The sequence below is a fragment of the Carcharodon carcharias genome, chromosome 18 (assembly GCF_017639515.1).
Source record: "Carcharodon carcharias isolate sCarCar2 chromosome 18, sCarCar2.pri, whole genome shotgun sequence".
In the NCBI taxonomy this organism is placed as follows: domain Eukaryota; kingdom Metazoa; phylum Chordata; class Chondrichthyes; order Lamniformes; family Lamnidae; genus Carcharodon; species Carcharodon carcharias.
This window is the reverse complement of record NC_054484.1, coordinates 104,305,792-104,333,632: the sequence shown is the minus strand read 5'-3', so window position 1 is coordinate 104,333,632 and position 27,841 is coordinate 104,305,792. Positions and strand designations below refer to the sequence as shown.

The 27,841-nt window shown below is 45.1% G+C and overlaps 1 long non-coding RNA gene across 4 annotated transcripts in view; it reads right to left on the bottom strand.

Moving 5' to 3' along the window:
- The window catches only part of LOC121290926, a 107,308-nt gene that overhangs the window by 3,982 nt on the left and 75,485 nt on the right, over positions 1 to 27,841 (bottom strand). For 3 of the 4 annotated variants that reach the window (XR_005945900.1, XR_005945901.1, XR_005945902.1), the window contains exons 3-4: positions 11,328 to 11,519; positions 8,567 to 8,720 (exon numbers count right to left, since the gene is read on the bottom strand). This is a non-coding gene — a long non-coding RNA (uncharacterized LOC121290926). Of the gene's footprint in view, positions 1 to 8,566; positions 8,721 to 11,327; positions 11,520 to 26,239; positions 26,425 to 27,841 lie in introns of all 4 variants that reach the window. The other variant, XR_005945899.1, reaches the window with a different exon arrangement.

The following is a 27,841-nucleotide window of genomic DNA, read 5'->3' as shown; positions in this document are numbered from 1 at the left end:
TCAAACAGTTAAGTGCAGGAGTTTAAAATACCTTGATTGCTCCCTTTGACTGTGCATCCCAACACTTTTGACAGTTGTTTTTCATAATTTCGATCAGCTTCACAGTTCCATTGAGTTTATGCATTAATTGTGCACATTCATGCAAAGGGAAACTGACCTCTCCTAAAGGGCACCAGACATTCCCCAGATGTGTCCCAGGACCATACACAAAGGGGCACCATACCTCTCCTAAAGGTACCCTGGCTGTCCAAAAATATCCACAAAATTCAGGCCTGCTGATGCCAGGTATAATCTCACACCAAAATCGCATGAGTGCAGGCAGATTTCTATGGGCAGCTGTCTCCACGAAACTCATGTGCGCAAATACTGACCCAGGTTCATTCTGCGCATCCCCACCCCCACCCCCACCCCCACCCCCCGACCTGCAAAAATGATAGGTGCCATGTTTGGGGGTGGGACTTCTGAGGGATGTGCAGAGGATGCCGAGTGCAGAGATAAGCTGGGCAGAAGGCCTGCCCTGGTGCATCCACCATTTTCACCACAATGGAGAAGCTCTCTGTCATGGTGAAATTCCAAGCCAAAGTGCCACAAAATATTTCCTTACAATTGTTCTGACTAAGATGCAAACATACAGTACTTTGCCTTATATGACAATGCCACAGATTTATTGCCCTTAAAAAACAACATGGGAATTATTAATTGCCAGCATCCATTATAGATTGAAGGACGATTTTAGTGTTAACTCTCTTTTTTGGTATAATTACCCCAATTTTCAATATGCACAGATAAAATGTAGTAATACTCACAGCAGGCTGTTGTTAAGCAAATTATTAAAAGATGGCTCCAATAAAATAAGCTAATCTTTCGGGCACAGCATGGCACATTTGAGATAGAACGTTCTTAATAGATGGTAGATCTATTAAACTTTAGGCTCCCTGGGGCAATCAACCAAAGTTTTCATAACATTTACATCAATAAGGCTTCATTGCTTTAATATTAACCTTCTACATTAAAATTAACTTTTTTTTGAAATAAAAATAATTTGAAAGATTTTTACTCATCATTTCATCTTTGCTTCCTTTTCTCTTTCACTCCATTCTCTTTATGATTTTGAATTTATATTTATCTAATCCATCTACTCATAGACCCCATTATAACTGTTCTGTTTAAATAAAGAACACTTGTCTGATCTTACTTCCTGTGCTTCAGTCATTAACATCTGTTTTGGCGGTGACACACATAATTGAAAAGTTACTGATGAACGGTTGGCTGGAAACCAATACGAAGGCCAGTTTCTCAATCATCCAAGTGTCCAAACTCTGAAGACTAACCATGATCGCATCATAGATGTGAGTGAGGCAATATTGACAGTTTTTTCCATCATCAAACAGGAAGGGTGCTGGAGAACAAGTAATCTTGCCTGCAGTGTTGACAGCTCTGTCATCCCTGGTGCCATTATGGTTAATAGCTCTGTTCAGTGTGAGGAATACATAACCAAATATTCCAACATCAATTTTATATTAAAATGTTGTGACTTAAAGAGCTTCATGTTTAAACCCTTACTGACAATGAATTCATTAAAGGATTTTGAAGCAATGAATGTGTTTCATACAATAGGTGTATTAAATGATTCACTTACCAGGAGTATAGTATTGTAGCTTGAAAAATGGATTCCATACATCATTCTATTTTTCCCCTCCCTCTCTTGAATTCTACTGGGAAACAATTTGCTATGTGGCAGTATTCTTCTGGTACCTCCCGTGAGTGGTGGACCTTCATCTGAGAGCCCAAACAATGGGCATCAGCAGTCTATTCTATAGCAGGGGGCATAGCTGATCCTGCTTCTCTTGGAATCACACACATGCTTCCTTTCCAGTGGGAATGATTGGTGCCCTGACTTGTAATCAGAAGCTGGAGCTGTGATTAACTTTTCCGCCCACTATTCGAGTCCTATTCTGCTAACTCAGCACAGGTCAGTAAGCCAATTCTGGGACTGGCAGTCTGTCTACTAGTACCTTCACTCCATGTGTCACTGGGGTAATAATCTGCCTGACATATGGAAAGCCGCTCAGCAGAAAATGAAAGGGGGTGAGCCATATTTGATAGAACTAATGGTTATAATTATGAAGTTTATAAGATTGTTAGGTTTTGGGACTGTGCCTTTAAATTTAGGGTAAAATGAAGGGGGTCATGTGACCTATGCTAACATCTGCCTGATAGCAAGCCTGGGTGGTTTGTAGAAATGAAAGGGGGCCCAGTTTGTTTGACTGGAAAAGATGCAAGGTGTTTACACTTTGATATAATGGCGAAGACAGCTGTGAGGCCATTGGACAGAATGAGAGTCTCCAAGTCCCAGTAAAGTGTTGAAAACATCAGGAGAGACAGAGGGAGACACAGAGCGAGAGAGAGAGAGAGAGAGAGAGAGAGAGAGAGACACAGAGCGAGAGAGAGGGTGGAATCGTCCCAGATTTACACTAAGCGTTAGCGAGCGGGAAAAAAAACGTTTTATCCACCAACTGCAGTGGTGGCTTTTCACGCTGTATCATCCCAATCCTGCCTCATTAATCACGCATTCTCTGGATACACGCCATTTCATTGACGGACAGCCTCCGGTTCACCTGCCACGCCGGCACTTTGCCACTTGCTCACGCCGGGCACCCTATTTGAAGTGCAGCCACGTGTACAGCTCTCAGTGCTTCCAGCCTGGGGCTGCTGCACAGAAGAAGTGGCCCTGGAAGGCAAGAAGACTGCAGCCCTCCCATTCAGTGACATGTCCCTGGAAGACCTTTTGGACACTGTGGAGGACATCATGGCGGGCATCTACCCCTGCTCTGGGCAGAGGCCAGCAAACAAGGTGACAAATCCAGCATGGGAGGCGTTGGCAGCGGTGGTCAGCGCTAATGCCCTCCAAAAGAGGAAGCCACCCAGTGCCACTACAGGATGAATGGTCTCATCTGTTCCGCCAGGGTAACACACTCTTCTCATCACTCTCAACTCACACACTCACAAACCCATCACACACCCACAGGGATCTCACACCTCAAGAGACAACACCACTAACTCACACACACCCTCACATCTCCATCAGGCTCATACCCACTCAAAATCATGTCCTCATCCCATCCATGGCTCCGCTCACCACACAAACATTCCACCCAGTGCCATGCGACCTGCTCACACTCTCTCCATCTGTTCCCATGCAGGGGAAGCTGGCTCACAAGAGCAGGGAGAGATCCCAGACTGGGGGTGGAGTGGCCCACATTAGCCCCTCACTCACTTTGAGGAGTGTGCCATTGTGCTGAGTGGTGAGGACATGGACCATGTCTGTGGTGACAGTGAGGTTGGCAGTGAACACCCACGTGAGGATCCTGCACCATATCATCCCTCTCTCACTGTTACTGTGAGTGTTCTCTCTCCTGCTTTTGACTCTGCTTCCATGGACTAATTATCTCTACTCTGGTTTACAAGGAGCTCTGCCAAGTGACCAATGCCCTCAACCAGCCAGTCCCTCAGCTTCATCCAGGTCTTCACCTCCAGCCAAGAGGACACCTACTCCATTGAAGAGCTGGAAATAAGCAGCCTGGAAGACCCGTCACAGCGCTTACCCACACCCTCCACCAGTGCAGAGACACACACCTCGGTGGGACCTAGATCTAGATCAGGCTCGGGTTCACAAACTGGTGGTCACCACACGGACACATGTCCGCAGCAGGAGGAGGCAGGTTCAGCCAAGCTCCCCAGCACTCGGAGGGCTGCTGGGGAAGAGGCATCTGTGAGGGTCTGGGTCAGATGACAAGCCTCTGGATTTAGCCATGGGGAGGATAACAGACACCATGAAAACTCTAGTCCAGCAGAACACAGAGGTACATGCAGACCTGCACTCCATCACGGTTCCTGCAGAGGTAATGCAAGAAGAAAGCGGGGCACCCCGGCATCCCTCCAGATGCTTCTTCCCCTCAAGGAGTCAGACCGGGGCCCTCGGGCACCCACTGGGAGAAGGAGTGGCAGCTGGACATCCCTGGCTCATCCACTCAGTAATCTCAGAGGCTTATTCCCCCAGAGGTCCTGCACTCCTTGGAACTCCTTCCTCCACCAGAGATCCTGCCCCTGTCAGAACTCCTTCCCTTACACCTTCCTCCCCTCCTACATCTACTTCCCCAGTTGCTGTATTCTCCCCTGTTACACCCTCCTGCCCTCGTACTCCCTCCCCCCACAACCTCGACCCCCCGAAACATTCATTCCCACCCCCCTCCCAACCTCAACCTCACCTTGACACTTACACTCCCTGCTCCCAACTTCACCACACCCTGACACACCTTCTTCTCCCAGTCAAACCTACACCTTCCTCTCCACCCTTGGACGATCATCTGTAGTTGACCCACGGCCGAGACGCTGATGTCCCGAAGCAGACCCTCCACCTCCTGTGAGTTGCTTCGCTGATGGAGCCATGTCTATCAGAATCTACCCAGCATGTGATGCCTGTGTTGTTCCAGGGTCTAGTTGCTGTGAGGCTCCAATATTTTCTGCTCCTCAGATGTCTGCAATGTGAGCGAGACCCTGACAGTAATTTCTGACTTTTATGTCACACTTTTCAAGACACGTTCCGCACTGGCGTGTTTTTCCGGCTGGTAAGTTTGATGCAGGGGGATGATTCCGGTGAACTGGGCTCAGAACGATATGCAGATGGATTACAATGAGGTTGGCAACTTGCGGTGATGGGAAACACAGCCCACCACTGACGGGCGAAGCAGACGATTGCAAACTGGTTTCACGACGTCGCGAAGCTGATTTTTGGCCTTCCCACCATAGTGTCCGCTCGTGCCCACCTTGACACCCGATGCCAGCGAGCAGGGAAAATTCCGCACAGACAGCGAGACAGATAGAGAGACAAACAGACAGAGACAGAGAGGGAGAGAGGCAGAGGGAGATCCAGGGGGGAGTTTTCCATCCCCGTTGGCACTGGGAGTCATGGAGGGCGTGAGTGGATAAAATGGCAGGAAGGCCAAAAATCAGGTTCACCCCATCTTGAAACCAATTTGCGATTGTCCACTTTGCCCAGCAATGACAGGCCACATTTCTCGCACACCGAAATGTTTCATAACTGTACATAAGCGATGTGCACCCAGCCAACTGCACTTCACTCGAGACTTCGAGGTTTGTTTGCCTACTTTGCTTTGGACAGCACTCGCAGTCATCAGCACCAGGCTTCACAGGCAGCACCACATCACTTTTAGGGGGCTCACAGGCAAATCTCTACCTACCAGACCAGCCATGGCTGCAGGGCAAGGGCTTGCTTGGGGAAGGGGGAGAAGTGGCCTCAGGCAAGGGAAGAGGCTGCAGGGCGAGAGATGTATTGGGGAAGAGGGATATTGCAAGGTGTGTGTGAGAGCACATGTTGATCTGTGCAAGTGGCCTCAAGAGGGTGAGGGCTGAGAAGGGAGTCTCCAGTGGAGATGAGGCCAGATGGACATGTGAGGGTGTGTGTGAGAGAATGAGTGGTGATGTCCCTTGAGCTTTTGAGTGAGATGCCAGTGAATGTGTGATGGCTTTGTGAGTGTGTGAGTTTAGAGCGAGGAGATGGTTGCCTTACGGTTCAGAAGCTGCCCGCCAGTGAGACAGGGTGTTCCCTGTGACTGCATAATTAATGAGGTGGGAAGTGGATGATACAGCATGAAAAATCGCCATTGCAGCCGGCAGGTAAAACATCTTTTATCCCCACTCACTACCATACTTCGTGCAAATCTGGGATGATTCCTCCCATACAGAGACAGACAGAGAGAGAGAGGGAGAGAGAGAGAGAGAGACACAGTCAGCAAGAGACAGACAGAGAGAGAAAGGCAGAGAGAGAGAGAGAGAGAGACAGACAAAGAGAGGGGAAGAGGGGGGAGAACCCAGGGGGAAAATGCAGGGGGAGAGTGTGCAGGGGAGAGAGCACGGGGGAGAGAGTGGGGTGAGAGTGTATGGGGGGAAAAGAGTGTGGGGGAGAGAGAGCATGGTGGGGAGAGAGCACGGGGAGAGACTGTGGGGGAGTGAGTGCAGGGAGAGAGCTGGGGGGGAGAGAGAGAGGAAGAGAGAGGAGGAGATAGAAAGACAACAGTCTCTGTGGTTCACACCAGAATGCAGCTGGATTTTTGCATTCATATGAACATATGAAATAGGAGCAAAAGTAGACCATTCGACCCCTCGAGCCTGTTCAGTTATACAATAAGATCATGGCTGACCTGTTTGTGTTTCGAATTCCACATTTGCATGCACGCCTGATAACCTTTGATTCCCTTGCCTAACAAGATTCCATCTACCTTCTCCTTAAAAATATTCAATGACCCCACCTCCACGGGCTTCCGAGGCAGAGAATTCCAAAGTCGCACAGCCCTCTGAGAGAAAAAAATTCCCCTCATCTCCATCCTAAAAGGGCGACCCCTAATTTTTAAACAATGCCCCCTAGTCCTGGACTCACCCACAGGAGGAAAAATCTTTTCAATGTCCACCTTGTCTATACCGTTCAGGATCTTATATGCTTCAATCAAGTCACCCCTCACTCTTCTAAACTCCAGCAGAAACAAGCCCAGTTCTGTGGAAGGGTCATGAGTACTCGAAACGTCAACTCTTTTCTTCTCCGCCGATGCTGCCAGACCTGCTGAGTTTTTCCAGGTAATTCTGTTTTTGTTTTGGATTTCCAGCATACACAGTTTTTTGTTTTTATCCCAGTCTGTCTAACCTTTCCTCGTAAGACAACCCACTCATTCCAGGTATCAATCTAGTAAACCTCCTCTGAACTGCCTCCAATGTATTTACAAATTCCTTAAATGAAGATTGTAAAGACCAAATTCATTGATGTTAAAATGAAGTTGGGAGATTCACCCAGCTTGCATTAGAGGGAGGATCTCCTGTAGTACTTGCACTGTGACATTCTGGGTTTAGAAGTTAACTGGCTAAGAGAAGAACAGAAGTAAACCCTCAGGAGCTAAGAATCATTTTGAGTGCCTACTTAAAGGACAGTGTAATTTTTTTTTCAGTTGTGCTAATGTTCGGAAACAGAGGCTGTTTAGGTGAGTTATATTTTTACTTGTGAGTGTTAGCAATGAGTTTTAGCTTTAATGTTTAAGTTTCATTTGTGTTTCTGTATGTGTGTGTTACTAATGGTCAAATGGAGTTTTAGTTTCATTTTTAAAAGCTGCTTGCCTTTCTAATGAGAGTTTATGACTTAAGAAGTTAAGCAAACACAAGAGTAGAAAAACAGTGCTGCTGCCTAGCAACAGGTGTCCAGAGAGGCAGGTCCCTCCCACAGATACACCCAGAAGAGCTAGAAACAGCAGTTTTTATTGGAAGCTGTTGGAATTCAGCTGGTGTTGAAGATAGCTGCCAGAGAAGCAGCCTAGAAGGGACAGATAGTCAGTTCCAAGCTAAGGTGGGTTGAAAGTAGCTGCTCGGAGAGACTGGAGCAAAGGAAACAGATAACAAATCCCAAGCTAAAGAAAAACCCCAAAAATCCAGGGGAATGGAACAAGAGAATGTCCCAAGCAGACCTTCTAGTCAAAGGAATGACAGGAACCTGGAAAAGTTAAGAGTGAGGGGCAGAGAGAAAAGCTCCAAGCTTCAGATTTAAAGAGACAAAAGCTGCAGAAAGTATGCTTAAAGCAAGAACAGCTTGCACGAGGCAAGAAGGTCAAAAGAGACAACTTAAGGCCTGTAACTCTTTGCTATGGGCATGTGACACAGTGGTTTACTGTTAATGCTCAGTCGGTGATAGAGAATGCATGGAAGACAGCTTGAATGTGTGTGGTGACCTAGGGGAGAGGAACATCGGAAGGAGAATTCAAAACCATGGAGGTGAACCCTTGTGGAAGACATCTGAGAGAAAACATCAGTTTGGGAGAAGATTCCAAGGTGAGGTCTTGGAGAATGGAAATTGGAAACCCTTGTGTGAAAGACAGAGTGCAGTTCAGTGAGACTGGTTGGCTCACAGTGTGACAAGTGTCTAGGGGGGAGTTGAAGAGAGATCCATTGCATCTGTTTGAGGTAGCATCTGTCACTTGGTGTCAGAGTGTTGTATGTCTGACCACAGGATGCCTACTGGTTTACATGGACTGTGTATTTACCATGCTCATTAAAGTATAAGATAGTTTTTGTAACTTGTGTTATCCTTACCAATCTGTATATATTTGTACAGGTATAGTTGTGGGTGAAGGCCTATTCTAATGTAGTTCATCTTTTCTTTTTAAATAAATGTGTAATTCTTTTGTTAAAAGTTCATCAGCTGACTCCTGTGAGTCTGTTCAGTAGCTAGACTCCACATATCTAAACAAACAAATAAAAGTTAGGATCTATCAAGCTGGATTCCACCGTGGGATCAGGCTTGTCCAGTAGTAACATCACCTGGGATCATAACACTATTAACCCATTCTGCTTTCTTACCTTTATGCTACTATCAGCACCTTCTTTAGTCTTTAACACAACCAAAAAGACAGTAAACTTCCATCAAGTTGTTGAAACCTGAAATTTAATTTCACGTTTTCTGTACTGTTTGCTGTAGTGTGATGGTAAAATAAATACCTGGATAACATACCTGGTAATATCTGAAGTAAAACATTAATTCTGTCAGATCTCAGGATCACCACTGAGGAATCGCTAGGCCATTTTCTAAATCACGCAAAGTCTTTTGGATATAAGAAGGTGGACCTGTCACCTTTAATAACATCTTCACCATGAATTGATATGTTCTAGATAAGAAATCAGGTGGAAATAAAGGTAACAAAACATTAAATACATCCAGCTTCATAAAAGTTAGAATAAAAAATGAATTCTTACATATTAAAATTAAGCTGCATGTTTCTGCTATTGCTAACATCTCTGTAAGTTTGAAATTCACTTCTTGCTTCCTGTCAAGCAATTTGTCTTTCCTCTAATTTTCATTAACAGTCTACTTAATGATGCAATGAAAGCTTTTCTCCCTAATTGTTATAATTACACGTTTTTTTTTTTAAATCACTCAAAACGTATGAGCCAAATTAGAGTTGTTAAATATTTCTAATTTTCAAGGATAATGGGGCCAATTGATGAAGATAATAAATTCAGAGGGAAGGACTATTGACCAATTTTATTGTCTCCTTTTAACACTTGTTATAGTCAAGTTCCACGGTCCCTGATATCGCTTTATCCCATAATTCTGTACTGAAATTCTGTACTTTATCCCATAAATGTACTGAAAATCAGTACATGTGAGAAACAAAATCAAGGGATCTAAGCATCCTACTGGGTATTCCTGATATGATCGGCCCAATGGGCTTGCTAGCAAATTTTAAGCAAGAAAGATGCATCATCAGCTCTGATGAAAGGTCATTGACCTGCAACATTGGGCAGAATTTTAACATGACCTTTGGGAACCTGACATCAGCACCAAATGGGAGGACCCCAGCCTGTACCTGTCAGCAACTTTCCCAGGGGCGGTTTGCTAATTGGCCGCCTCTGGGCTCACTATCCAATTAAGGCAAAATGTAAATACTGATGCTGAGCCAATAGCTCTGGAGGCTTTCTCAGTAGCCCCACTGAGAAAGACTGACACAGCTTAGGCAGGTCAACTCAACACAGAAGCATCCTCGGACAGGCCTCTCTGGATGGTTCATCAGGAAATAGGGTTGGCCTTCCCTGCTTGCGGACCCCTCTTTGGGGCATGGAGCCTCCAACTCCAATGCTGCCCCCACCCCTAGATGGCTCCAGAGGCTTCCTCCATGAATACTATAAGGCATATGCAGCAGAAAACCATATGCACTTATATCCAATTTTAAGAACGGAAAGAATCTAAAGTTCTTCACATAAGAAAGAATGGCTGTGTGGGATTTAGTGTAGACAGTGGTGTTTTGGATGAGTTACAGATAGTATTGGTACCACTGGAAGCTGATGAAGGCGGCATTTGCAGTGGGGATTGAGGTGTGTCCATAAGGGTTTCATTGCAGGTAGGAGTGAAGTAGGGATGCAAAGAGATGCTTAAGTAAACAGTCTTGGCAATTAATAAGTTATAGTATTCAAAGCTCAGCTCGAGGTCATACTGGGCAGACAGATTCTGCAGTGTCTGGTTCAGTTGGAACAAACATCCACAAGATGGAATGGAGTCAGGGGAATGGGATAGGCTTTTGAAGTCAAGTAAAATGGATTTAATTTCCCCAATTTTTGGCCTGGAGAAGTTCTGACTCATCCACACTTTGATGTGAATAGGCAGTTTGATAAGGCAGACATGGTCATGGGCTGAAAGTGGCGATGGGCAGATAAAGCTGGGGCTAATCACTATCTATGGAACCTGAACAAATAACTGCAAATTAGATACAGCATCTGACAAGAAAAAGGGGTGGCTACGAATATTACCTTAGGGTACGGTGGAGGTGACTCAGGGTAAAAGGATGGACAATTGCTGGAGGTGTGTTGGTGACATTGGAATAAAAGTGCATGTGAAAAAAATCAGCTAAGCGGGCCACAGAGGAGAGGAACATAGAGTGAACACCCAGGTAAGGTTGTAGAGGGCAAGGAGGCAAATTGCATTACTGCTGTCATCACAAGGAATAGAAATTATGACTTTGGCTTTGCTGATATTGATACTAGGCAGGGTGGATGCAAATTGAGGAGAGTCTTGGCAGAGGTGAGTATAGCCTGGCTCCAAAGACATTAAGTAAGAAAAAACTATTAGTTATGGAAAATCATTTGAAGAGACACTGGAATCTCCATGTATTCTCACTATTGCTTGTCACTATCATCTTATATGTGTGTGATGTCACTCTTAGACCATATGAATTTGAGCTAAATATGAACTTATACCCAAAATGCACACTTTCCTGTCAAAACAAAATGGTGTTGAGAGGCCAGGGGATCTTTTATTTCCAGTTAATACACATGGAATTACATAATCCCTTAGCCAATCTTCATGTCTGGTCACATTTTGACAATGTCATTAAAGTGCAAACAACCTTTCTGGACATATCCTTGAGAAGTCATTAAAATGCAAATGACCCTTCCTGTGATTAATGGCTCCACTTCCCCAACTAATTTTTAAAAAAAGCTGGTTTCACATTACGGCTACGAAAATAAAATAACAGCGAATCCATCCTCCTAACACTTATTCAGTGGACAAAAAGGATTGCAGGCCTGGATCATTTTAAGCCTTCACCCAGCAAATGTGACAGATAATTCTTAAACTCTTAAGACCTAAATGCATGCTAATTCTGTGACCACAATCTTTTCTTGAGTGTTTGTGTATCTGACGCAGTGTGAGAGTGGCTGTAGTCACGTATACATTCAAGTGTTGAATAATAAGCATTTAACTTTCTTTTAAAACATACGGGAAAACCTGTCATTTATTTGTTCCTGACCATTGCAGCCTTCAGGGGTTAAAACATTTCAGCTGTCTGCCTAGGGTTGCCAACTGCAATTAGATGTTTTCCTGGAGCTTTCATCACATCACTTGCCCCCGCGCTTTTGCCATTCGTTGGCCAACATATCCATTCTTGTGACGCTCTGCCTTCCTACACCAACTGAAAAGCAAAAAGATTCATTACTCAATTGGATGATTCTTGGCTGTAGCCAAATGGCCTTTTTCCTTCCATTTTCAATGTATTTGTATCAGGTAAAGAGAAATGATCAAAGAAAATGACAAAAAAGCACAATTCCTTTTTAATGTCCGTATGATATTTCTCCAGGGTTGCGCAGAGATGTGTCCTGAAGATTGATCTTCAATTCCTGGACACTCCAATCACAGAGGGTTGGCAACCTTATCGGTCAAAGGAGAGGTAAAAAAAGGAACCATACTTATCATCTCCCCCTTGCCCTTAACAGAGTTCATTCTTATTGTCACTTCAGCTAATAAGATGAAGAAACTTTTAAGAAACTGAATCTTTCATATAAACTGAATTTGTAGAGCAATTATTTTCTATGTACTTGATAGGTTCCAGCCTAAAGTCAGGTCACCCCAAAATAATTCAAACATTCACCTGGCACTCAGTATTTTAATTAGCTCTCTGCAAATATGTGGTAATCTGAGGTGTAATACACCTTTAAGAAACTGTGAGCATATTGAACAGTAAGACCCAATGGATGTGTAGCATGGGCTACCATGTAAATGTTAGTCTCGAGGAGGGGCTGGCTGGAGAAGCACATGTCATGTTAATGCTCTTTTGTTTGTGTAAATAAATAGTATGTGCTTCATTTCGTATCGGTCTCTGCGTCTGCTGTATATAGTAATCGACTGCCCCCCGACAGATACGCATGCAACTGGTTAACAAGCAATGTGACCCATAGTTAAAACATAACGAAATATAAACAGGAATATGTAAAAAAAAGGTGCAAAGGCAACTCTAAATAAACTTTAAACCCCTTTGAATAGCAACAGAGAATAGGGATAAAGATAATGAGAAGGAAGCAATCACAGAAAGAAAAGCTTAAGAATTCTTTTACAGGTGAAATAAGCAGCCAAAACAATTACTACCCAAACTTTAAATGTAACATTTAAAGGCTGGTTTTCTTCATTTGAGAATTAAAAAGTGCACCCACACTGAATATTTGAAGGTGTTAGGAAAAAAAGCTAGCTCTATTTAATTTGACCTGAACCGACCCCAATCCCAATCTTGAACCCCAATTCAAACAGATGAATCAGATTAAACCTGCACCCAATTATGGTTAATCAGCACCACAAGTTTAACTCATTTTGTTAAGTATTTCCAATCATACAAAGAGGTATGCAGGTCGCCTGTTGGTGCTATTAGCTTGACATACAAACCTGAAGGTCACAGCATCAACTGCAGGTCTGTGCTGAGTTCGAGGATCCCAGCTAGGGTAGTAGCAATGTTAAGGTCTGGACTATCATGTCACAATACCGCAAGTAGATGTTGATGTCTTTGGAAGACAAAGGACAAAAATTGCTGAAGAAAACGCCCAGACCACACCTCACCAAATCTATTCATGTGCAGGTGTAAGAAAGTGATTCAGACCAACTCTCCTGACCCCAACAATAACACTTCCTTTGCATTTAGTTTACTAGCTGGTATTTTTTTTAAATGCACTAGCTGGATAATTAATTCTTATTAAACAAAATTCAAAACAAAGGATGGAAATTCTGCCAACAATCTGACTCTGCATTACACACCTAACAATGGGTGAAATTAAGCAATGTCAAATAATAATTCCATGGTTCGTTAATTTTCTGATGAAAACATTTGAACAAATGCCTGAAATTCAAATACACATTCAAATGCTTCATTGTTGGCGTGATTCTCTGAGACACTGGATTAAATTGATTTATTTCTGTGAGCAACAATCTATGACACGTGTTAACTGGTCTCTTCCAGAGTTAATATGATAAATGGATTAACTTCCCTTGGATTGACACAAAGGGGACTAAGACATGTTCCCAGGTAAACAATGTTACTGAAGGGGAGGAAGGGGTGAGGGTAGTGGCCACACACTTGGAAAAGCTTGTCAAAAGTGGGCATTCTTCCGCAGCTGAGACCACTCAGCTGCAACTCCATTGACATGTTTGGAGTCAGACTTCTGAAGCTTTTCTGTCCATTCAAGCAACGCAAAAACATGGAAGTGTCACCAAACGCTCCAGAACTTTTCACCCCTCGGGCGCAGGCTGCAAATTAATGTGTGTTTAGGGGGCAGCACAGCAATTGGATGACTGAGCAAGTTGTAGAATCCTCCTATGAAAGCTGGCCGTGGTGTAGTCACTGGTGGAGGTGCTCACAGCCCCTTGCAATGTTTTTATTAAAGTTTGGACCAGTACCATCCTGGTTCAAGCCAACAGTGCAGCCTTGCAGTGTGGGTTAGGAGAATGTCTCTGCCTGAGCTGAGAGCACAGCATGCAGTCCAGTGGCCGAAGCTGTCGCCAGTCAGTCAAGTGGAGTGGGGCGGAGTTTGAGACAGCCAATAAGCGCACTAGACAATGACCATCCAAGTGGTCATTCCTGCAGATGACTGGGAACCAGTGTCGCTGAAGACTGCAAATGTCTAGGGAACCAGTAGGGAACCAGTGGTGCCTTCCACGGGTTCACAGGTGACCTGTGCAGGATCTCACAAGCCTCCATGCACAAGTGTATCCAGAAGGTCATGATGGCATCTTTGTGAAGGCACAGAACTTTGTGCATTTCGACCAGGGATCAGGAACGCCAGGAAGCAAGAGCGCTGGGAATTGCACAGGCGCAGGGTGCCATCAACTGCACTCACGTGGTCACCATAGCAACAAGCAGTCACCTATGTCAACCACAAGGGAATGTGAAGCTGGTGTGCGACCACCACAAATACATCCTACAGGCCTGCGCACAGTTTCCAGGGACCGTTCACGACATCTGCACTCTCAGCAGCTCTCGGATCCCTGACATCTTCCAAGGTCCACAGACGCTGCAGGGTTGGCTTCTCTGGGACAAGAGCTACCTGCAGAGGACGTGGCTGATGACACTCGTTCAGTGGCCTCAGACTGCAGCAGAGCGACGCCATAATGAGGTTCATGCTGCAACCCGGGCATTGGTGGAGCAAATGATAGGCATCTTGAAAATGAGGTTCCAGTGCTTTGACTTCAATACAGTCCCCAGAGGGTGTCACTCATCATCATCGCTTGCTGTGCGCTACACAACCTGGTGCTGCAACGAGGGGAGGACCTGGCTGAGGAAGAGATGGAAGACCTATACGTCTCCTCCAATGAGGAGGATGTCGAAACGGATGACGGTGAAGAGGCCCTCGCACTGGCCAGACGAGGCATGTTGGCTCACATAGCCACAAGCTTCATGGAGGATGATGACGAGATGCAGTGAGGACACCCCATGGATCTTCACACTGCCTCTGAGAATGTCTGTCTGGCTGAGGGAAGCTCACTCACGCTCTGTGATCAGGGTCATATCATGGAGGCACGGTCGCAAAACTTTAATCGCACCTGATCCTCTGTCAGCCTTCGCCCCCTGACCCCTTCAGGACCAACATCTGGTCACAGATGCTGAAGAGATGGGGGCCAGCCCCACCACAAAGGTGCTGAGAGCACACAGAGAGAATGAGGGAACTGTGAGACACCTGCCCATGACATTCTGGCAGCAATGACAAGCACCATCGAGGGGCAGGCATCACTAATGTGTCCAGTGAGTGTGAGGTCAGACCATCACTTTGCTCTGAAGGTTCCACACTGCACAGGGAAGAGGCCCTGGACTGAGACACCTGCCTTCATCTTATGCAGGAACCAAGGTTTCACATTGGAGTGACACGAACACTGCCCACCAGAACAAGGAGCCATAGGCAAGTTGGAAGTTTATTTACAATAGTGAACATTAAGTACAAATGATTAACACCTGTGCCCAGGCTGCCTAAATAGCCTGGTACTGGGTTTGTAACCCCAAGATCAAGAGTTCAAATCTCACAATGGCAAACTATGAAACAATGTAACTTCATCTGAAACAGATGGAAACGGGTTTGTACTCGAAAGAGTTACAGATGCTGCCAGACCTGCTGAGTATTGATTTAAAAGATTATCAAGAGTTCAAATCTCACAATGGCAAAACTATGAAACAATGTAACTTCATCTGAATAGGAACAGATGGAAACGTGATTGTACTCGAAAGAGTTACATCTTCCTAACTCTGCCACTATGTCTTGGTGCTCCCCTGACATCCACAGCAGAGATGGAGGCAGCCTGCTGACTGATAAGCCCTATCTGTGATGACCTTGGCGGGCATCCTCTAGAGGACCGAGACCTGGAGGGCCCCGACCTGCTTTCGGGGCACTGCTGTGTGGCAGTGGCACCCTCCTCGGCCTGTGGAGCAGGAGCTGCTGGGGTCACAGGAAGATGGGATTTGGATGAGCCGGACACTGCTGGTGTCATCTGGGTGGATGGCCCAGGGTGTGCACCTGCTGACCTTCCTCCCTCTGGGTGCCCAAGGGCCAGTGGCTGACTCCTTGAAGAGAAGGGGAAGCTGGAGTGAGATCAAGCTACCCCACACTCCTCTCACATTGACACTGTTGGAGGCCAACTATGGCATCAGCAATGGAGTTGAGCCCACACAGCAGTGCAGGAGTGAAGTCCTGGACCAAGGTCTCCATGGCAGCTGCCATCCTACCAGTGTGTTAACTTGATGCATTAGCATGCTGATGCTATCACCTCAGATTGAAGGCCGACAGACTCCTCCATCGTACCTTGCACTCTGAGGAGAACAACGGACATCCCTTCCTGATGTTTCTGAGCTTGCCTTTGCAGCTCCAGCAACTGAGGTCTGACCGAGTCCAGAGGCTCCTCATCTGACTTGGACTCAGCAGATTTCTGGCCTCCAGCAGTCCTCCGAGTGCCTGAAACCTGGGAAGTCCCTGCCGCTGCCTGCTGTGGATCAAACAGTACGATGTAGTCACCCGATTGTGACCCCGAGGCTACTCTAGAACTAGGTCCCACCAAGGTGCATGTCTCTGCGCTGGTGGAGAGCGTGCTTCTTTTCCCTCACAGGGCTGAATCAAAAATCATCATTTACAGCAATCAATCACCAAAGCTTAAAGTTCATCCTCTGCTACCATGTTACTCACAATAAGTGCTTGTCTTGGAAGAATGAGTCCAAAGCTAGTCCTTTACCTCAAGCTGGTTTATTCCTAAGACAGTTCTTCAGTGTAGCAGACTCTCCCAGCCCCTTCCACACTGCAGTGTTACAGTTCTATCCATATATGCTATTTTGATGAAACCAAATAACCAAAATTCATAAATCAAGGGACAAATTTAAAGACAGCCACTTAAAGGGATAACTGCAAAAGGAAAGACAAAATCTCAAAGGAAACTTACAAAACTCAAACCAAAACCTGATTAAAGGGGGTCAATAAAACGCCCCAGTCCCCGTGGTCCCCACTGGGTTCAGGAGGCCTCGGTCGTGCCAGCGGACACCGTGTGCTCCTTCTCCATGGACACCCGGCTACGGAAGAAGGGCAGGCAGTCAGGCTGGACTATCCCCTCAATTGCCCGCTGTCTGAGCCTGCTGATAAAACTGAATTTAAATTCCCTAGCTGCCGTGATGGGGTTTAAACTCATGCCCTGGGATTATTGGTCCATGTCTGTGGATTACTAACACAGTAACACAGCCACTAAGCTATAATACCCTCAATCAGAAGGAAGTACTCAAAGTGACCCAAATGTAAACCAGCTGAAATGTGGTGGAGGGTGTGGGTGAGCACTGTGAGGGGCCTTCAATTAGGGTGTCATCAGATTCTTCTTCCAAGGGTCTTCGGAGCTTGAGTCGAGCACCTGGCTTGTGGACCCCTTCGGCTGCTTCCCAGATGTGCCTGCGAAAGCAAGGAGAGATAATTAGTGCACGGCAGGAGACTGCGGAATAGGGGAACTCACTCACAGCGTGGAGCATGGTTGTCTGATGGGTGTTGCAATGCTGCACCCTCACTTGGTTGGGCACTGCTGACCTCACTGACAGCACAGGAACAGTCCAGATCCTTGCCGGCCAGCTGGATGACTTATTTTCAAAGTCTGCGAGGACCTTGAAGTCAGACATTCCTCCACTGGTCTGCGACCTCTCCCTGTTGTTGCGTGACAGCTTATCCTGTATGAAGACCGATGGAGAGAGTGTAAGCAGGATGCCTGCCAGGCCAGATGAGAAGGATGCCTGGCATGTGTGGGTGGTGAATGGTGCCATGGATGGGACGAGGACACGATCTGCAGGACAGATGGTGTGTGTGAGAGAGTGAATGTTAATGCCCTTTGACCTGGCAGTGAGTGAGATCCCTGTGGATGTGTGATGGATTTGTGAGTGTGTGAGTTGACAGTGATGAGAAGGGTGACTTACTCTTGTGGAAAGGAGATCATTCATCCTCTTTTGGTGCTGGGAAGCTGTCCTCTTTTGCAGGGCATTGGCGGTGACCACTGCTGCCACCACCTCCCATGCTGGATTTGTCAGCTTGTTTGCTGGTTTTCACCTAGACCGGCGGTAGAGGACTTCACAGCGGGCCTCCGCTGCATCCAGTAGGTGCCTGAGGGAGGTGTCACTAAATTTTCGGGCAACATCTTTCTTCCCTTTGGCAGCCATGACTTTGCAGCAGCTTCCGATCCCTTAGAGGGTGCTAACTCTGTACAGGGACACCCTTTAGATATGGCGCCTGCATTACTGACAGCCTGAGGCAATGGTGGGGCGGGTGAATCAGAGTTCATCCCGGCAGTGATCTGGCATGTTTCCCTGGAATGCATTAGGAATGAGGCAGGGAATGGGACGATACAGCATGAAGATCCACCATTGTGGCCGGCTTTTTCTGGCCCACTACCACACCTTGTGCAAATCTGGGATGATTCCACCCACAGCCTCGAAATCAAAATTTTATAAGTTGGATCTTTGGTGACTTATTTTTGTTGCAGGTGCAAAACTGGTCAGTCTGGGTAGGTCTAGCTGTAAAGGTGGGAAGTCCAGGTCAAACATGAATATGTGCAAGAGATGATGTCCATGACAATTGTCTGCAATTGCATACAGCTGGTGGAATCTTGTTCCCTTGTGAGTTTGGTGGCGGGGGAGCATTTAATTGAGCAGAAATAGACAGGTGGAGACCCTGTCATCTTCCTGCCTCCACCCTGATTAAGCCTATGATGGGAACGCCCATGGATGGCCTTTCTGCCCTGCCACCAATTAATTGCCCACCCAAGGGCCTTATCCCACCACAGAACCCAGTGGCAAGTGGGGAACTCTCCATGCAGTGAGCACGACTTGGGCACTTGATCAAGGGACCTTGCATGGGGAAGGAGGGAGCCTGCTGGGAGCCATACCCCTGTCCTTTCTGCCGACCCTCTTCCCTCCTCTGCAGTCTCCACCCCGTAACCTCACGCCTGCTATCACTCACTTGTGGCCTGGGATCCAGCAATGAGCATAGGCCTTGGCTGGATGTTGTACCAGCAGCAGCCATCACCTACCCAATGGCATGGCTGTTCAATGGAGCTGCCAGCCTCTGATTGGCCAACATCTCCTTTGCTGGCAGGATTTCTTCCCCTGGAGTTCTTGAACTGAGGGGAGTCTAGCTTTCTAGTTAAGTGCTTGAGCGGCACTTAATTTGGAAGATGTTCCATAAAAGAATCAACTCGGGGCTTCCACTGGCTCTCCAACTGATCAGCAAGAGTCCCTGCCCCTCCAGTAAATCCAGTCCGATGAATGGAACAAAATAAGGCTGAGTATGTCATAAAATATACTCTCAATATGCTACAGATTAATTATCAATATAATTACGCATCAATGAAGGACATCAATACATGTATATTAACCGTGATATCATGTTCAATCCAGAGTTCCCCCTCAAATTTAACATCCTATCCAACACCCAAAGCACTTAGTTCCACTGCTGCAATATAGACTCCCACCTCTGCCCTTACTTCAGTCCCATTGCTGTTGCAACTTTTTATCCATATGTTGTTCACCTTGATTTCTCACATGTTATCACATTTTTAGCAGACACATGAGAACACCACCACCTGCAGGTTCCCCTCCAAGTTACTCACCATCCTGACTTGGAAAGGTATCGCCGTTCCTTCACTGTCGCTGGGTCAGAATCCTGGAACTCCCTCCCTAAAAGCATTGTGTTTACGCTACATGGGCTGCTGCGGTGCAAGAAATCAACACATCAGCACATTCTCAAGGGCAATTAGAGATGGGCAATAAATGCCGGCCTAGTCAGCAACACCCACATCCCAGAAATGATTTTAAAAAGTCCTCCTTGTTGGTACCCACTCTCTACTCATCATAAACTCCGACATTTCTGAAATCCAGCTATCCTATCATTTCCCACATGCGCGTCCATCATCCCAATCCTTGTTGAGCTACCTCGGCTCTCTAACCTCCAATACATCAAATTTATATCCATTATTATATCTCACCTTCTGCACCATTCCCTAAGCCCAAGACATTGATATCGTCCTGTACTTGGGTGACCGAGAGCGAAGTCCCCTTCTTTATAGGCATACATGGTTGCAATACGTTCCTACCATTAACTTTATTTTACCCTGATAGTTCATTACAGCTTTTATTGTGTCCAGTAGCGACATGTGCATGCATGGATACAATCCTTTCCACTTCTCATGGATGTTCAGTGCAGTTCAACTCTACTAACTAATCCCAACAGTGTTACTTGTCTATTGAACAAGCAGGCAGGATGAGACAGAAAACTGGAAGTGTGTATACAATTATCAATTACAGTGCAAAGAAAGTATTAGAAATAGATAAAGTCAGTGACATAAACTGACATACACAGAGTGGATGACAGTACTGGAACACTCAGAGACAGAGGTAGAGAAAACAGCAAGTGAGGAGATAAGAGTTGAAGGCAGAGTTAGAGTCACAAATTTTCTTCTCATCAGCTGCCACCGATGGTTTCCAAAGACTTTCTGTGAAAGTTATAGTATCTGCTCAACAAAACACAGAAGAAATATCAGCAATAAACATAAAGTATTAGAGTATAGAGCACAAGCAAAGAGAGAAAGAGATAAAGAAAAAAAAAGATCAAATTTTCTTTTTGTCCATGAGTAAACACCATCACAGGAGATATTTTGGTGAACAATAACAAAATATGTTTATTATCCATGACACACAGCACTGGTAACTGGTCTCCAAGCAGAACCTTAGCCATTGATGACTTTTCTCAGTCTTAGGCCGCACCAATTCTAAAGCCATAACAAAATAAGAAATAGGGGCAGAAGTCAAGTTTGCTCTGCCATTCAATATGACCATGGGTGATCTTTGGCTTCAACTCCACTTTCCCACCCACCCTCTATGTCACTTGAAAGGCCAACAACCTATCTCAGCCTTAAATATATTCAATGTGGAACATCCACAACCCACTGAGGTAGGCAAGTACAAAGCTTCACAACCCTTTGAAGAAATTTCTCCTCATCTCAGTTCTAAATGATTAGCCCCTTATCCTGAGACTGTGTTCCCATGTCTTAGATTCCCCAGACAGGGACAAAAAAACTTCTATTTACCCTGTCAGTATCCTTCATTGTCTTGAATGTTTCAACGAGATCATTTCTGTAGAACATAGATCCATATCACTCAGCCTCTCATCCCAGGATAACCCTCTTATCCTAGGGATCAATCCAGTGAACCTTTGCAGTACTGACTAATGTAAGTACCCTTCCTTAAATAAAAGCAAAATGCTGTGGCTGTTGGAAATTGGAAATAAAAACAGAAAAACCTGGAAAAACTCAGTAGGTCTGGCAGCATCTGTGGAGAGAGGAATAGAGTTAAACTTTTGAGTGTGTATGACTCTTCTTCAGAGCTGAAGAGAGGTAGAAATGTGATGGGTTTTATACTGTTGAAGAGAGGAGGTGGAGCAGGTGAGGCAAAATGGAAGGTCAGGGATAGGTGGGAGCTCAGGTGAGATTTGATAATGATGACATGGACATCTGTTCTCTGCAGCCAAGAGCATGAGTGCTGAAGGCTGTGTTGCCTGCCCGATACCAGGATTAAGCACATCTTCTTCCGCTTTTTAGAAAATTGTAATATAAACAAGCAGATTCAGCATGGTTTTTAAAGGAAATCATGTTTGACAAATTTAAGCAGTGCTCTTAATCCTTTGCAATGACTTTTTACTTCCAAGCAGCTGATCCCACTTAGAGCAAGGCTTCTTAATGAGTGCTAGCAGGCAATTTAATGGGCAATCAGCCCTTTAACAATCCTTCTGGTGGTTGTTCCTGGCCTAGGCTGCAACTCTTTATGGCACCTTATGTGAAATGTGTGCTAAACCAGCTTTTCAGCAAAGGAGCCACTGCGGAGATTCTTTATTATCTTAAATATCTAGGGGAAAGTATCCCCTTTCTTTTCTGGAAGATGCAATGTGTTTCCCTCATGACTCCTCTCTCTAGAAGTTCATATAGAGCATCTTTTTGTGCATCTCACATAACTGAAGCCAAATTACTGTACCAGAACACAGAGCGTCTGATTAATATGCGGTTAATTTTCTACTCTGAATATCTGAAAATGCATTCTGAAAATGCATTCCATTCCCCTCTTAAAAGGAAAAGCTCATTAATGCTATCTCTTTGGTGAAAATTTTAAAATTCCAATTAATGTTAACATTCCTTTTTGGCTGCAAATTGATTTATTTTTTTTTTTGTTTAGACTATTGACCTGGTGAAGAATAACTGAGCATGACAGCCTGTGTGTTATCAACAGAGATAGTCATTTGCTCATGAATCCTAAAGCAGCATCACTATCTCTGGAGTAGTACTGGGGACATTTTGACATCTTGTAACATAATGTAATTTGCGAGCTGAATGTCAACATATTGCAGAATGTCAGGGCAGCACAAACATTGGATTGAATTTGAATCTGCTTTGGAGTGTGTGGAGCTGGAAGAGGATTTGTGGGGTTACAACAGGCAAAATTAACAACATATTGAGAAGCTGGCTCCAATCCATTGCATTTCAATACAGCGTGTCAGGCTGCATGCAAGCAAGCAAGGTGGGAACACAGTAGTAATTGATGGGAGGGAAAAATGGCACCAATTGCTCAACACTCAGAGCAGCTTCCTTAGCTGCTTGTGGGTTAGGGTTTATTCACAGTACTTGGACTAAGAGGTTAATTTCCACAATTTGAATGTCTCTTCAACACTTGGTGTGTCATCTACATGTTGGAGGTTTAAACCTCTGATCTGCACTTTGGATTTTTGATCTGCCAGATCAGCACTTACGCTGTCTTATACTAGATTTCAACTGAGGGTCAAGATAACCAGCACCAGAATGAGCAATAGTCTGATTCCATACAAGGGAGTGAAGCAGCAGATAGGTGCAGCTCTCAGCAGGCCATAATGACATGTTGGAAACCTGGAAATAATGCAGCACATCCATCAGCGGCTTTTTAATGCCACCATTTCATTAACACCTGATTTCAGGTTTCCCAGCCAATAAACGGAATATATCGGTAGACAGCTGGGGCTGTTGCAAAGCCTTAACATTTTATTTTCTCACCGCATTTTTTTCCTGTTGTGTCTTATATGTCCCTGAGGGGATTCTGGCTGCCCATGATCCCACTTTGGATAGGCAAGGTTAAAGACACATTGCTTGTAAACTCCTTGATTGGTGTGTTTTGTTAACTAATTGAACTAAATGAGGTGTTTCTCCCAATTACTCAGCCCTTCTTTATCTTTCACTGTCCTCAGTGAGCATGTAGGGTATTTTAACCACCTATGCAGTCAGATGCAAGTAGCAGTGCGTGAAAATCGCACAGGGGATGCACTGCACCATTCTCATTTGACTCCTGCCAACTGCCATCTTGACCACATTAATTTTGGTGCCCAAGCTGCCCATCAGAATAGCCAGTAGCTTCATAAACACGTACAACTTGGGGTTCTGTGAAGTCATTCGGAGCAATATTAAGGTGCAGAAGCAAAGAGCCTGCCCAGCGTTAAACCAGTTGAGTAAGACTGATTGGGATTGGTTTCCAAATCGCCCTTGGCAACGACATTTAAGGTGCGGAGGCAGTGGGCTGGGGAAGAGGATGGAGCACAGCTGCAAGTACTTAGAACGTAGAGTTCTGTTTGTTATTGTGTTCTTTTGGTTTCCACAGCAGAGGTTGTCGTGGAGATTGCTTTTTTTTTTGCACACGTTTCATATCATACAGCCTCTATAAGCGTACAACTCATCCTGGGTGCCATTTTGCTACTTTGATTTGGTTGCGTGAAGAGGGAGGGGAGCAGTGGGCAAATACCCCAATATCCACCACCACACAATCAGCAATGGGCAAGTGTGGATGCTTACGTTTTGGGGTTTGCGTTCCCCATATTTAACTCTTTCATCCAAGCCCCACCATGGATCTAGGGCCACCTATTTAAAATAGATATAAGGAAATGGATGGCAAGCCAGAAGGAAGAGACAAGTAGGATACTTGACTCCTTTGCTGAAGTGATCAGTTTTGAGGATCCTTTTGGAAATGATGAGGGTGTTGGAGAGAAATTTCAATCGAAGGCAGCTGAAAACTCAACCACTGCTGGTGGATGGAGGGAAGTAGAAATACACAGGAGGCTGGGCCCAGAGGAACAAAGGCCTGGATATTAACACTGTGGGTTATGTAGACAGGAGGGCAAAGCTTCAGGTGGGAAACCGAGAAGTCCGGGTTTCCTCACATGAAGTGGAATTTTAACTCGACAGTGTGCATCTTTTGTCCTTGACAAGTTCCAGCCCAGAACACTCCAGAGCAGGCCACAGGACTAGGTAGGCCTGATCCACAATCTCAGGTCATTAGAGAGGAAGGGGTGTAAGATCCCAGGGGAGATCTGATCCCTAATCCTGGTGGAGGGGAGTTGTATGGGAAGGGGAGTCTGAGACATGCAAAGTTTGGTGCCATGGGAGTAAGTACTCTTGCTCCTGGTGGCCTACTTGCTGTTTGGTAAGGGCATTTAGCTTTTCCCCAAATCTGTCCTCGACTCCTTTCAGCTGCTCGGTTTTCCAAGGCCTGAGAAACACAGTCGGCCAGTGTAAAACCTGCAAAGCATTGAATTGTTTAAATTGCCAATCCACCTTCTGCGAACAGGTTGACCACTGGTTCCTGGCCCTGCCTCGAATAAACATGGAAGTGGACGGGTTAGAGATGGGTTGAAGCCGAGTTTCAGATTTTATAAATTTTAACATCTGACCGAACCTGACCCACATGTTTCTGGGCGTTAGAATTCTTAGTGCTTAGACAAGCCATATATGGCAGTTAAAATCGTAATCATGATTTGAAAAGAGAAGTCATAACAGTACGAGTGTTAAGTCCACCAGTGAGCAGTATGCAGTGCCTTTGCCACTGCCTTGTGATTCATAGGCCGGAACGTTCCGTCCCCATCACAGGGGATTCTCCCACGGCAGCTGCCACGAGCCATTCAAATGTCCATTGCCTTTGGCGGGACCAGAAGATTCTGCCAGTGGGAGGGGGCTCAACCCAATGAATTGGATAGCATGCATTTCGGACCCCAGGGTAGAGGAAGGACCTTCAGTTTGTCATTGTGATCAGGCAATAGTTGTTGGAGCTGTAAGCAGCAGAGGCACTGGAGGGAAGTCGGGGAGAAACAATTCGAGTCATTTTCATGTGGCAGTTAAGCAAACCAGTGGGAAGAACTTCTTGTTTTACAGCTTAGTAGCAGCTATGGCTCCTGTGCATTTTCTATCTTTGAAAAATGGCATGGTACCATGCCAAGTATCAAAATGAATCCCTATGATCCCTTGTCCAAGTCTTGTTAGAGGAGATCATGGAGATAGAGTGGCGTGAGACATTGGAAAAATTTATAGATGAGATGGAATTTCTGGAGGAGCAGGCGACCAATGCAGATCAGTGAAGAAGAAGGTGACGGAGAATTAGAGCTTTGTGTGTGACCGGATATGTGCGACAGCATTTTGAACCAGTTAAAGTTCATGGAGTATGGGAGACTAGCAAGGAGGACATTGGGATAGTTAAATCTGGAGTGAGAAGAGCATGATTTCAGGAATTGACTAAACTTACAAAGAACAGGGCTAACATAAATAGTGATATCATATTTTAATAAAACTTTATTTCAGTTATATTCTACACCATGCTCAGTAGTATGGAAAGAATAAATAATAAGCTGCTTAATAGTTTCTGGCTTGCGCTGCTTGTGAATTACCATAATATTGCTCATTTGAGAGACTAATCTTCGATGGCTATTCCCATCTGCATCTCTGTTTTATGATGAAGCTCTCAGTGTTATAGCTGCTACCTTTACTTGCCGGCAGTAATATTTCATGGATAATTTCAGCTATAAGTGCATCATAAGACAAAACTAGCTCAGGGTGATAACATTGAATGTCCATTGTAAGGTCTTCTAGAAATTTGGCACTTTATTCATAATAGCATTTCATTGGTTACTTTTGCACCCCTGGGGCAAAGGTTTAATGTCATATCCAATACTGAGAAGTGCAAATTTATAAGCTAACCCTGATTTGTCCAGCATGATAAATAGCCACTGGAAAATGAATGTTGGATTGTGCTGTTTTCTCTAGGGTCTAAAGTGAATATTTGATAGTGAACTATTGGGCCAGACCATTGAATCCTGACCTCTGTCTCAAAAAATGTTTCTTCCTCATCCATGCAAGATAATTCTATTTCATGCTTCCAATGTTAATACTGATCAATGCCTACTGGCTACTTATGAAGCATACTCATTTTGAGACTATGATAATGCAGTGATTCTTGAGTTCCTCTGTTTCTTATCTGAGCTTAGATATTAATCTACTTAAAACACAGAGATTAATGACTGTGATAAAACAACTTACCTCCGTTTAAATAGCTTTCTGAAAATTTTGCTGACTTGAACTATTATGGCAAATAGCAAAGCTTACGACAAGGATATGTTCCCACACACTCTCGGGCTGGTAGTTAGTTCTTCAATTATTTCAGTTTAAATTTTTTGGGAAAAATCAGAAACTTGGCTCCATATCAGCTGAGGATGCACCTGGCCCTTTAAAAGGAGGACAACAAATTATGAACGATATAGAGATAAACTTCCAATCTATGAGCTCTGATGCCCCATAACAAGATTGCTCTCCTGACCTCATATTTCAGACAGCACATAAATTACTTTTCTATTTTGCCTGCACTGGAGTGCTGTTTTGGGCTGCAGTAGAGTGCTTGAATTGGAGTTTGGTGACTGAGGCAGTTCAGTGAGGAGGGAGGAGGTGCTCCTTTGCTTTTCTACCTTTCCTCAGAAAGAAGAGTGGTGGTTTTGGTAAGTAGGAGGTGAGTAAATTAGAAAAGTGTAATATTTTTAAACAAGGAGCTATACTTGGATTTAACTTAAAAGTGCAAGGAATAAGTGAAATTTAGGGCCAAAATAATAACGTAATATAAATAATCCAAAGTAGAATGAAGTTAACATAAGGGAAGTGGAGCTAAGACATGGCAGGGCAGCCCAGTCGAGTGGAATGCGTGTCCTGTAATATGTGTGAAGTCATGGATGCTACTGGTGCCCTGGTTAACCACATGTGCAGGAAGTGCTGCCAGCTGCAGAAACTTGAGCTCCGGGTTTCACAGCTCGAGCGGCAGCTGGAGTCACTGTGGCACATCCGCGAGGCTGAGAGCTACATGGACAGCACGTTCAAGGAGGTGGTCACACCGCAGCTTAAGGGCCTGGAGACAGAGAGGGAATGGGTGACCACAAGGCAGTTGAAGAGAAGAAGACAGGAGTCCCCACGGGTCCTGTCACAAATCAGTTTTCTATTTTGGAAGCTGGTGAGGGCATTAGTTCCTCAGAGGAGTGCAGTCAGAGTCAGGTTTGTGGCACCACTAGTGGCTCAGCTGCACAAGAGGGGAGGAAGAAGAAAGGAAGAGCAGTAGTGATAAGGGATTCATTGGTTAGGGGAGTTTCTGTGGCTATAGATAGTGTGTTGCCTCCCTGGTGCCAGGGTCAAGGATGTCAAAGAGCAGCTTTTTCCTATATTCATTCATGGGATGTGGGCATCACTGGCTAGGCCAGCATTTATTGCCCATCCCTAATTACCGTTGTGCAGAGGGTATTTAAGAGCCAACCGCATTGCTGTGAGCCTGGAGTCACATATAGGCCAGACCAGGTGAGGATGGCAGATTTCCTTCCCTAAAGGACAATCAACAATGGTTTTATGGTCATCATCAAACTTTTAATTTCAGATTTTTATTGAATTCAAATTCCACTATTTGCCTTGGCGGGATTCGAACACAAGTCATAGAAACATAGAAACTAAGAGCAGGAGTAGGCCATTCAGCTCTTCGAACTTACTCCGCCATTCATTAAGATCATGGTCGATCTTCTATCTCAACGCCATATTCCCACTTTCTCTCCATACCCCTTTATACCCCTAAAATCCAAAAAATTATCAATTTCTTTCTTGAAAATACTCAGT